This window comes from Eurosta solidaginis, chromosome 3, assembly GCF_040869045.1.
Source record: "Eurosta solidaginis isolate ZX-2024a chromosome 3, ASM4086904v1, whole genome shotgun sequence".
NCBI lineage: Eukaryota > Metazoa > Arthropoda > Insecta > Diptera > Tephritidae > Eurosta > Eurosta solidaginis.
In genome coordinates this window covers 284,108,950-284,117,341 of record NC_090321.1, presented here as the reverse complement: position 1 = coordinate 284,117,341, position 8,392 = coordinate 284,108,950, and the positions used below count along the sequence as shown (strand labels likewise).

At 42.6% G+C, this 8,392-nt stretch overlaps 1 protein-coding gene across 1 annotated transcript in view; it reads left to right on the top strand.

The window, feature by feature from the left end:
- The first annotated feature begins 3,368 nt into the window (after positions 1-3,368).
- HLH54F overlaps positions 3,369-8,392 on the top strand; it is a 174,329-nt gene continuing 169,305 nt past the window's right edge. Inside the window, exons 1-2 of the mRNA XM_067776815.1 lie at positions 3,369-3,503; positions 4,044-4,085. The gene's annotated coding sequence lies outside the window, so the exon portion shown is untranslated. The remainder of the gene's footprint in view (positions 3,504-4,043; positions 4,086-8,392) is intronic.

Below are 8,392 nucleotides of genomic sequence, written 5' to 3'. Positions count from 1 at the left end.
CGTTGTCAATAGTAATAAAAATTCATTACCAAATATTGCCTTCACTTCAATTTTTTCCCCTAAAAATTTGTGAAGTTCGAAAATAAATTGTCACGATCAGCTGGGGTAATATGTGTTACGATCCATGATCGAAACTCATTTTTTAAATCACAATAGGTCTGAAATTGTGGATCGGATTAATGACACATTCGAACGTGCGACAAATAGTACTCGTTAGACCCATAAACGGTTTTATTTAGCTTGACTCTGCGTAGCAGCCGGTCGGCCGTTGTTTACGAATTTTGTAATTAAAATTTAAGTAACTTCCCGATAAGCTACAAGATTGAAACTTGGAATATAATTCGGAGCCCAATGACAATGCAATAACAAGAAAAAACTTCGATAGGTGGCGCATGGATCGAAATATTTCAAAAAATCGTGTTTGTGGTCCAATTTGGGTCAACACATATACATACATGAATAGCAAGCGACCTATGAAAAAATCGCCGCTAGGTGGCGCAGGTATCGAGATATTAAAAATACTCGTTTTTGTGGTGCGACTTAGTTCATATTTGGAATAAATATTATATACAGTCCGGTAGAAGTGACATTCAAATACTTCGGAGTTCGAGGAAGGAGAAGCATACGTGGCGCTGAATTGGAAGGCTTATGTATTGATTGTAACAAATTGTCAGGAAAGAGTCCTTGTAATAATGAGTCACTAAATGAACTGGCGGCCACCGTGGTGTGATGGTAGCGTGATCCGCCTACCACACCGGATGCCCTGGGTTTAAACCCCGGGCAAAGCAACATCAAAAATTTTAGAAATAAGGTTTTTCAATTAGAAGAAAATTTTTCTAAGCGGGGTCGCCCCTCGGCAGTGTTTGGCAAGCACTACGGGTGTATTTCTGCCATGAAAAGCTCTCAGTGAAAACTCATCTGCCTTGCAGATGCCGTTCGGAGTCGGCATAAAATCATGTAGGTCCCGTTCTGCCAATTTGTAGGGAAAATCAAGAGAAGCACGACACAAATTGGAAGAGAAGCTCGGCCTTAGATCTCTTCGGAGGTTATCGCGCCTTACATTTATTTATTTTTTTATGAACTTAATAAATAAATAGGCAATTAAATTAAGGCTAAAAACTTGAAAATAAAATAATTAAAAAAAATGTTTTAGTTAAACGGTTTTATTGAAAACAATACTTACATTAAGTAATAATAATACTAATGCGTGTTTTTCAGTCCGAGTTTAAACTCTAGTTAAATTTGACTAGAGTTTAACCTTGCCACTTTGTTCGATACATGAAATCTTGCTGCTCATCTCAGGTTAAGCGGCCGAAGTGGCAGGGTTAAACTCTAGTCAACTTTAACTGGAGTTTAAACTCGCACTGAAAAACCCGCCCTAAAAGCTAGAAAATAATTAGGTAGGTCCTAGGTACTACTCATCACACTCCTCATCAACCTAGGGCGTTGATCAGGCTATTAAATAAAAGCGTCGTCAATTTTCTATTGATAGTCATAAGTAAGACCAACTGAACCTGCATAAGGTTGGTTTAGTTAAAAACTGCAATTAAACAAATGCATCGAACACAAAATATGTTAACAAGTTTTTTTTCTTGTATAGTGGAATGTTTATAACAGTGCTTCGCGAGATTTTGTACGTGAATGGGCAAGGCGAAATAAACTTAAATTACCAAGTCTGAAGTTTCTTTATATTTACAAACGCAACATCTTGCGTGAATGTGGTGATGTTACTGGCATGCATAAGATTGCGTTAAACATTGTGCCGCGGCCTTTAAACACATCTATGTATATGAAAACCTTCATTGGCGCATAGTCATAGCCAAAGTAAAATAGGTTTAAAATTTAGTTACAGCTTGTACAGCATGTTCTAACAAGAGAGCAGAGTGTGGCCTTTCAAATGATAAGTCGACCTCGGCGGGTACAAGTTCGGCAACGCCAGTGTGAGTTGGATGCGATAGAACCCCACGAATAACAACATTCAGATCGAAAGCCTGCCAAAAGTCTACCCCTAAATACACCTCTTGCTGGAGGCCTGGCACGATGAGAAACTCTAGGTCCTTATATATTCCATCCCAGAAGACAGACAGAGTGATAGCACCAACCACTGGCGTTTCGCCACCATTCGCTGTGCGTATGTTTTTATTGGCCAGTGGGATGATGCCATCCTCTCTGCCTTCTATCAGCTTCTCATAATTTTTACCTAGACAACTCGCACCAGCACCTGAATCCAGCAAGGCTACAACATCCCTATCCCCGATCTTTGTCTGCGCAAAAAAACGGTTGTCGCCTTTCATGGTGACAATTGTCGCTACTATTTTATTAATAATTCGTCTCATGTCCTTTTTCTTTGCTCGCATCTTCATTATCTTTTTAAAATTTCTACTTCGTTTCTTAGCGAGAAATTCTTCGCACAAAATCCGTTGTCTAGCTGCTTCGTATTCCAGCTTCCTTTGATGTAGACTATTTGGCTCGGCTTTCCCTACACCTAACTTGACACTACACGCACTGTCGTCCGCCCTTTTTAAAATTCTGAAGCGGGGTTGGTCTTCGGGTAGTCTGTTCCCTGGCGAGAGCTCCCGGCAATCTCCGCCAGTTGGGAGTTTCCCTTACTCGCTTTGTAAACACAAAAAGACATATCACCCCCACACGCAAAACATACCATATCATGAAAGGACGATTTACAACGATTATCTCTCTTTAATTCGGACGGATTCTTGACATCCTACAAATTTGCGGGGCGGGACCAACTTGTTTTATGCCGATTCCGAACGGCATCTGCGAGGCAGATGAGTTTTCACTGAGAGCTTTCCATGGCAGAAATACACTCGGAGTGCTTGCCAAACACTGTCGAGGGGCGACCCCGCTTAGAAAAATTTTCTTCTAATTGAAAAACCTTATTTCAAAAAATTTGATATTGCTTTGCCCGGGGTATGAACCCAGGACATTCGGTGTGGTAGGAGGAGCACGCTACCATCACACCACGGACGCCGCGCAGAAAATTAGTACTCCTAAATTTCAATAAGCATTATACTCAGATGCAACTGAAATATGTGTCTATGTTTCACCTCTATGTATTACCTCTACAAATGGTGTGTGTCCACTATTCACCGCAACCGATTCAGCTATAGGTTATACACTATGACAACCAGAGGTTTGTGTCTCCGCTTTTCGGTCCAACATGTTCTGTAACTAGTTGCCGCTAGATGGGTCTCCTAAACATTGTCTCAGTGAGGATAAGCGTTTTTTTACCCGCAAACGTAGACGTATATACCTGTAAAAAACACGGCTTTTGACTATGAGATTGTGTCTCTGCCTTTAGTGTGAGGGTTTAGCTATACTCGATAACATCAATTTCTCATCTCAAACGTTTTTTTTTTCAAGGTTTCGCGGTATTTGATGATAAACGTTGTTATAAAATATCGTATTTGTTGTGTACCACAGCTTTTTTATACGAGTATAATACAAACATGTGCCTAAACAAGTATTATAGCATCAATATTTCGGTAATGGTCTAGTCGAGGGGTCGACTGCTAATACGCTACCAAAAATATCGAGAGAGGTGTCAAACGACGCGTCTTGACATCAGTATTAATAATCCGAAGGCGGAAAATAAAAATATAAACGCGTTCAAAAGATATTAACGAAAAACCGAAAAAAGACCCGCGGGTACCTCCGAAACCGGGGGTCGGATCCATAGTATTTTTGCGCAGAACACCTTTCGGCGTTGGCGGCCTTCGGCCGCGCTTATAAAAAATAACCCTGGGCTACGCCATGCCACGTCCGGGTGTGTGGTTTAACCGTGGCTACCGCCACGGTGATGCACAGTTTTTTTGGTGGGTACAAACACAACAACAACCACATGGAAATCGCCAACTTCAACTGCAAATATCTCCGGATATAGATAAAATTTTTCTTTTCCGCCATCGGATTATTGTTCTCGAGATTAATACGCGTCTTTTGACACCTCTCTCGATATTTTTGGTAGCGTATTAGCAGTCGACCCCTCAACTAGACTATTACCAATATTTCTTTCCAATCGGAAGTGGTTTCCAGAAAACTAAAGAAAATATCCAAACTAGATCCATGTAAGTTAGCTGACTCCAGATTGTTTTTTACACCACATATTAACTGCTATACGTGTATGTCGGGGTTGATTCTGCATAGGTAAGAGTTTAACCTGTTATAGTACCCAGATCGGAATTTAGCTAGAGTGACGCGCGTCTCCCTAGGGAGAATGCGTTCCTCTTCTGCGATTTCTGGATATATTTCGTTAAGCACTGGATTCGCCGGGCATTTCCTGGCATAGAGGTCCGACACCTGTTTGTGGATATCACTGGGGACCTGTTTGTGTTTTTTTTTTTTTTTCAAACGGCTGCGTTCTCGGGTGCCGTTTTCCTCATAATGCTTAAACCCCTGGGAGGTGTGGCATCTTGAATTAGATGTCTGTTGGAATGCCCAGGTTTCTGGGTCGACATTTGCCGTGTCCATGTTGTAAATAATCGCCAATGATTTAGTCGGTGACAATGTCAGCTTTCGCGAGGCGAAAAAACTGGAAAGACCAGGGAGATAGCTGTGTATTTTATTACAAAGTTCATCTATGTGTGGGCCTGGACATGAAGCCATTATTGTGAAGTCATCGGACTAGGATGCAATGGTGACTTATAAGGTCACGTTCTCTCGCTAGAGTTACGGCCTCCGCCGGAAAGATTTCGAGGGCAGCAAAACGTCAGTATAGGTTTTGTAATTATTTATCCCACTTTCCCTTAAAATAGATGAAAGTACGTTTTTCAGTGGTGATGAAGTCGGCAGATCGCTCGAGCGAAAGGAGTATGGGTAGGTGGTTGTTGTTGTTGTTGTAGCGATAAGGTTGCTCCCCGAAGGCTTTGGGGAGTGTTATCGATGTGCTGGCCTTTTGCCGGATACAGATTCGGTACGCTCCGGTACCACAGCACCATTACGGTCCAAGCCCGGCCATCTCGGGAACGATTTATGTGGCCACATTAAACCTTCAGGCCATCCTCTCCCTCCCCACCCCCAAGTTCCATGAGGAGCTTGGGGTCACCAGAGCCACGTCTGTTAGTGAAACAGGATTCGCCGCGGATAGGTGAGGTTGGCAGTTGGGTTTGGAGAAGCTATATATTGCGCTGGAAACCTGAAGGGTTGCGCTACACCGCCCCTTGAATATGGTATTTTAGTCGCCTCTTACGACAGGCATACCTACCGCGGGTATATTCTGACCCCCTAACCCGCTGGGGTATGGGTTGGTGGTCGGATGCCAATGTTACCTTCGGTTGCCAGTTGACGCAGTTTACTAGTCCTGCCTCACGATTGATAAATCTGGCGAACTGCGACGGCTTCCACCATACGAGTGGGGGCGTCTCCGTTTATCATGCAGAAAGTCGTTTATTCTATTTGGTCCGCCAACATCTCGCACCTGCTGTCCGCCTGAAGGTTAGAATGCCATAAGGCGTTATGGGAATTGAATCGCCTAAGATAATGATGATCGCCAGTGAGTAGTGCGCTGATGTCAAACCAGTATCCACTGGGGCAACAGGTGACATGAGGGATGTATATGTTAATGATTTCTAAATTTACATCGCCTGACCGGACAGATATGTCGACGTTATATTGCACCGAGTTGTGGGTGATAAACGCCAGACCGCCTCCATTTCCGCTCTCGCGATCTTTTCTGTAGACGTTATACCCATTGTAGGTCCGCAAGGCAGATCTTCCCGAGAGTTTGATTGTTGTTGTTGTTGTAGCAGTGCTTCGCCCCATCGAATAGGTGCGACCAATGCGCAACAAATTAAATGGGGTTACACTGAAATGACAGACCTTGGTCGGGAAATATCCCGAGTCTCTCCGGTACATAGAACCGGCTGCCTTGGGAATTTTGGTTGTTGTTGTTGTAGCGATAAGGTTTCTCCCCGAAGGCTTTGGGGAGTGTTATCGATGTGATGGTCTTTTTCCGGATACAGATCCGGTACGCTCCGGTAACAGCACCGTTAAGGTGCTAGCCCGACCATCTCGGGAACGATTTATATGGCCAAATTAAACCTTCAGGCCATCCCTCCCTCCCTCTCCACCCCCAAGTTCCATGAGGAGCTGGGGTCGCCAGAGCCTCGTCTGTTAGTGAAACAGGATTCGCCGCGGATAGGTGAAGTTGACAATTGGGTTTGGACAATTGCGCTGGCAACCTGAAAGGGTTGCGCTACACAGCCCCTTGAATCTGGTATTTTCGTAACCTTTTACGACAGGCATACCTACCGCGGGTATATTTTGACCCCCTAACGCGCTGGGGGGGTGGGAATTTTAGTCTCTTGGATCGCTGCAATGCGGATGTTAAATCAACTATCTTCGTGGTCGTCCCAGTTAGCACATTACAGTTTAACTGCAGTATTCTGAAGTGCAACGGCGTCGTCACTCTGGGGGAAGTGACGGGTGACTACGCTTGAGTTGAGGGAAGCCAGGGCAAAAGTGCTGTTGTGGCTCTGGGTCTGGACGTCCCTGGGTAAGCATTGGGTTTGCGGTCTGGCAGCATGGTGCGATGAAACCTGTCGGGTGGTTGCCGTTGCTGAGACCAGAACGTATAGGAAAGTGGCACCGTCCAAGGCAGGAGCTGAATTGGGCAGATCTCTAAAACATATATATTCTGTGCTGGAAAACGGTGCAAAAGGTGGAAAGGACTAAGAGTGTATAAGTTTCACAGAACATATGAATCATTTAAAGAAGAAAATTGCACAGAAAATAGGATTTATGTATCGAACATGTGAGTATATTAGCCAACATCACAAAATATTAGTATATAGACCAATTGTAGAACCACATTTTATTTACTGCCCTACAATACTACTAGTAACAATGATACGTTAATTAATAAGCTCCAAAAACAAAGCAATGCGTTTGATACTAAAATGCTCTTATAGAACATCAAAAAGTATTATGCTTCCTATGTTAAATTGGCTTAGTATTAAACAATTAATCTGTTATTACTCTTTGAAGTTTATACATTACATAACACAGGGAATGTTACCAAATTATCTGAGTGATAGGATACAGTACAATCATGATATCCATAACTATGGAACTATGAGTAGCAGAAATTTAAGATTGCCCAAAGTAAGAACCGAGTTCGCAAAAAAGACCTTAGAATACGTAGGCTATAAAATGTATAATGAACTACCAGCAGAGATAAACTACTGTCAAAAAGTTGTTAAGTTTAAAGAAAAAATATTTCTATATTGTAAAAATTTAAATATGTAATATTAGTTAAACAATGAATTTACTCATTTCTTTTTAATGAAATAATTTTAAGAAACAATTATGAATTTATAAATTGTACTATACAATGAATTAGGCTTTTTTGGCGGTAATAAATAAAATAATAAAACAAAAAAAATAATAATAATGTAGCAGTGCTTCGCCCCATCCAATAGGTGGGACCGATCACAAATTGTCATCAATATCCTCTTAACGGGAGTCCGAAGAAACTTGCTGTCTCGACAAGGGTGGACCATAATGAGAGGGGTATTAGAGGCGTTCCACAATACAGTTAAAGAGATGGTTGGTGTCATGTTGTTGGGTTTGCGGCAGAACATCTAGGAAAGTGGCACCGTCCAAGGCAGGAGCTGCATTGGGCGGATGACGCAAACATATATATTCTGAGGTGGCAAACGGTGCAGAAGGTGGTAGGGACTAAGAGTCTGTTTCTCTGACCTATACGATTGCTGCCGGAAAAGAGGGGAGAAGACGACGTGACGGAGGCTGATGCTCGGCATTTCTATCGACTCTACTACGGATGCCCTTGGGCGTGAACAGCAAGGAGCCACAAAAGATTTATAAAAGTTACGAGGACGGCGGGTTTTGGGATCTAGCCCAGAGCAACCTGTCCGATGCAACCATCATTTGCACGTGACACACTGACAAGAGTATGACCGTCCTAAAAAGATTATTTTCCGGAAAACGTAGTAAAACCATTTCTCGGGACTGGTGTCAGGGGAAGGACCTGGATTGGGCTCGATACCTTCCCGGAGCAGGAGAGTATGGCGCAGTCCCGCTGCAAGGAGCTGCTGGGAGGATGACAATTTGTGGGAGGTGTAGGGTTCCTTTTAATATATTTACATTTTATCTGTTAACTTTATATACTTTGTGAATTCTTCACTTTATGTTCAATTATTTTATTTTCATTATTTTGATTTTTCAAATATCAAAAATTTTCATTCTGTTGAAAATATTTATAAAATAAAAACCTACATTTAGGCTTACTTACTTAATTGGCGCTTAACTGTCTAAACGGTTATGGCCGTCCAACAGTCGCTCCTTCGCTGCGCCAACTGGCGCCAATTGGTCACACCAAGGAAGTTTAAATCGTTTTCCACCTGGTCCTTCCAAC